The sequence below is a fragment of the Odocoileus virginianus genome, chromosome 11, assembly GCF_023699985.2.
Source record: "Odocoileus virginianus isolate 20LAN1187 ecotype Illinois chromosome 11, Ovbor_1.2, whole genome shotgun sequence".
NCBI lineage: Eukaryota > Metazoa > Chordata > Mammalia > Artiodactyla > Cervidae > Odocoileus > Odocoileus virginianus.
Genome location: NC_069684.1, coordinates 44,820,219 through 44,824,299, shown reverse-complemented (window position 1 = coordinate 44,824,299; position 4,081 = coordinate 44,820,219). Strand labels below are relative to the sequence as shown.

Here is a 4,081-nt window from a genome sequence, read left to right as displayed (position 1 = left end):
ATTCTCCAGGCAAGAATATTGGAGTGGGTTGCCATACCTTCCTCCGGGGAATCTTCCCGACCCAGGAGTCAAACCCACATCTTCTGCATTGGCAGGTGGATTCTTCACCACTGAGCCAACTGGGAAGCCCTAAATAAATGTAAGTGCGTAAAAAAGAAAATAAATTTGCCTGATCAGCATTTGGTTATTTAAATACTTTTTAAACAAACAAATCACTGCACAAGGAATGTGTAATGTCTATGAAAGAAAATCATGGATATTTTCAGTTCAGTTCAGTTCAGTTAAGTCGCTCAGTCATGTCTGAGTCTTTGCGACCCCGTGGACTGCAGCACACAGTGCTTCTCTGTCCATCACCAACTCCCAGAGCTTACTCAAACTCATGTCCATAGAGTCAGTGATGCCATCCAACCATCTCATCCTCTGTCATCCCCTTCTCCTCCCGCCTTCATTCTTTCCCAGCATCAGGGTCTTTTCCAATGAGTCAGTTCTTCGCATCAGGTGGCCAAAGTATTGGAGTTTCAGCTTCAGCATCAGTCCTTCCAATGAGTATTCAGGAATGATTTCCTTTAGGATGGACAGGTTGGATCTCCTTACAGTCCAAGGGACTTTAGAGGTAAATTTTATTTACAGGTATTTTAGAGGTAAATAAAATGTCCCAGTTTGGTCTTGGGAAGAGGATCTTGATGGGAGACCAAATTGAAAATATGGAATTGGAGTCAGATTGGACAAGGGTTTGGCTGCCACTTGGAGCCACTTGTGCTCAACTTGCTGGGCAGGTAGGAGAGACTGGAGCCCTAGAGCTATTTGAAAGGAATCTGATTTTTTTTTTTTTTTGGCCTTGTCTCGAGGTATGCAGAATCTGAGTTCCCCATCAGGATCAAACCAGTGCCCACCCCCCTCACCCCCTGCAGTGGAAGCAGCATGGAGTCTTAACTACTGGACCACCAAGGAAGGCCCAAGAATGGAATCTGCTTTAGAGAGAGTAGCTTTTCTCCTTTTCATGGAGTGTAGAGCCATGCAAAACCAAGTGGGTCAAACAGTCATGTTTAAAAGCTTTTATCCTTTTCTCCAGGAGTATCTCTGAGACTTTTGAGCATATATAAAATTTGTCTTTCTTCCCTCCTTTTAGATAGCAGGGCTTACTCTCTCCAATTCTGCTCATGGCAAACCTTGCAGGATATAAAAACTGCTGTCAGAAGGAAAATCGACTGTGTTGAGTTACACCCTAGGGAAGGCGGCCTCTAATCACCTTGGAAGATTGCTTCCTTTCCTTTTTTGTTTTCTCTGAATCCGACCTCTCCTCTCCCAGTCCCTGTGCCTGCTCACCCCTCCTTAGCCCACCCTTTGTGTCCCTGTCTTCAGAGTTGCTTCAGGGACCACCAGATCAGAGAAAACGAACAGGCCCAGAGCCAAGCAAGTTAGAGGCTTGTGAGGGAGTCAGGAGCAGTGTATACATGCCACCCTTAAGGAAGAGAGACTCCTTGGTTACAACCATAAAATTGGTCATCACACTGGTGGAATAAGCTCATCTCGGCTCATTTGCAGAGAAGGGCTCACGTGGAAAGTGCTGCACCTGAAAATCACCTGAAGAGTTCAGCTTAGACAGACAATGCTTCCTTCTTTTTTTTTTTTTTTGGTAAATATTTTTCAAGGTTTTATTGCAAACCAAAGTTGGTTTATCACACACAAAAAAGGTGTGTGGTAGGGAGGGGAGAAAGAATTGTACATATTATAACCATGTTAATCACAGTACATTAAAATGGTGGTTTACATTACAAATAAGCCTGTAAGTTTAAATATACTAGTGTTATAACCCAATGTACAGACTTTCTTTATACAATACATACAATTATCAGGAATGCAAAAAAAGAAAAACCCACAACATAAATAATGCCCATTTTGTAGGTGACATTTTAAACAATGAAAACACCAGGCTCTGACTGACAACTGGGGCATTGGTCCATAAAAACCCTTTCTAAAAATAGAAATATTTGTAGCAGCAATGCTTTCTTTAAGCATCTGGATACAAGTCATTGCAAGACCATTTTCAATAAATTTTAGTTATTAACTATATCTTACAAAAAAAAAAAAACAGTCTACACATAAGTTTATCTTCCAAATATGGAAGAAACAAACAATGTCCCACGTTGTCGTGTTCTGCAGGTGTCACATTGATGCTTATAACTGAGTCCTTCTGGGAGCAAGCATACCACACTCGTACGGCGGATCACACAGGAGTCCACAGGAGAAACGGAACGAAAACACTCGGCAACAGGAAAAGCTTTGGAGCTAACACGATCTCATCAGAAAAGGCACATTTCATAAGATTCGTTATCGTGGCCCAGACAGGCCTCCAGAAGCGCCTTCTCAGAACAGTCAGTGAGACCACTGCATCTGTCTCGGGCGGCCTTCTACTGCTCATTTCAGAGATAGCACCACATTGGAAGGAAGAATAAAGAGGAGAATCTCACAAGCTCACTGAGGAGGATGTGCTCTTCGAAAAGTTTCCAGCAAACAGTGTGCAATAAGACTGCCAAGATGTGCAAGCTTCCAGGGATGTGCAAATTCTCTTTTAGGATGTCCTGTCAGCTGGCAGCTCTGCCAAAAGGTTAACTAAGAAAATCCTTTGCAACCAACCCTAAGACCATTCAGAGGAAAGAGTCCATGGGAGGTGCATAGGAAAAGCCCAGAAAGGCTTCAGCCGCTTCCTTGACGCTGGCCGTGAGGAGAAGGCTGTCCAGGGACCGGCCGATGGAGTTGGGGACCGGCTCCTCGGTGAACTCAGGATCAAAGTGCCGCAGGTCGCTGGGTCCGCTCAGATTTGGGTTAAAAGGGGGAGTAATCTTCTTATTAATGAGATCTTCCCAGTTAATTAGGGAGAAGAAGACATGATTCTTAATCTCCATAAAGTCATCCTTGGCACCCAGCCTCTTTGTCCTGTCCTGCAGGAGCCCTTCCAGGACGTGTCTTGCAGAGTTTGTAATATTTGGCTTCAGCTGGAGGGGCTTGTTCAGAATGTTGTCGTACATCTCAGCTGTGTTCCGGCTATAAAAGGGAGGCAGGCCATATAGCATCTCATATAAGACGGCCCCCAGGCACCACCAGTCCACCGGTCTATCATAGGGCTGCTTATGAAGCACCTCAGGCGCCAGATACTCGGGCGTGCCGCAGAAGGTGGAAGTCGTGCCATTATGTTCAAGGTTCTCCTTGCAGAGTCCAAAGTCAGTAAGGACAATGTGTCCTTGTGAATCTAGCAAAATATTCTCTGGTTTTAAGTCTCTAAAAACGATGTTCAGAGAGTGCAGGTAACCCAAGGCACTGGCTATTTCAGCAGCGTAGAATCGAGCCCGTGGTTCCAGGAAGCATCACTCCCTCTGGAGATGGTAGAACAACTCTCCACCGTTGATGCAGTCCAGGACAAAGTACAGTTTGTCGGCCGTCTGGAAGGAGAAGTGAAGGCCCGCCAGAAAAGGGTGTTTCACGTTCTTCAGGAGAACATTCCGCTCCGACATAATATGCTTTTCCTCCTTCTTTTTTAGGATTGCCTTCTTTTGTAAAACTTTAACTGCATAGAATACTTCTGCTTTGTGTCTTGCCAGGAGAACCTTTCCAAAACTGCCTTTTCCAATTACTTTCAAGAAGTGAAAGTCAGACGTTTAGCATGAGGATTGGATGATGGGCCCAGGTTGATTTGCTGAGAGGGACTTGGTGGAGGAGAAGGGTTGGCATTCATAAGCTCAGGCTCCTGAGGTGGGGAGATTTTCAAAATGGACTGAACTTCAGGGTGTTTGCATGCATAGGAGTTATTGGCAATCTTCTGAATAAAGTCGTCCAGGCCCATCCTTCTCTGTTTCATGAAAGCTTTCTAAAGCAGTAGAAAGAGAATTGGAGGAGTTTCCAGGAGATCTGAGTTTCCAGCTGGGTGTTTTAGAATGTCTGACTTAACGCTTCCTTCTTAAACTGGTTTGGTTGTGGAAGATGGGTGGGCAGGAAGGTTTACTAATGGCTGCTACTTTATACCAGGCATCTAAATCATCTCATTTAGTCCTAAGAAAACTCTAAGAGCTAAATTTTCTTACCC

At 44.5% G+C, this 4,081-nt stretch overlaps 1 pseudogene; it reads right to left on the bottom strand.

Moving 5' to 3' along the window:
- Positions 1–2,149: 2,149 nt before the first annotated feature.
- On the bottom strand, positions 2,150–3,859 carry LOC139037511 (serine/threonine-protein kinase Sgk1-like; annotated as a pseudogene).
- Positions 3,860–4,081: the final 222 nt, after the last annotated feature.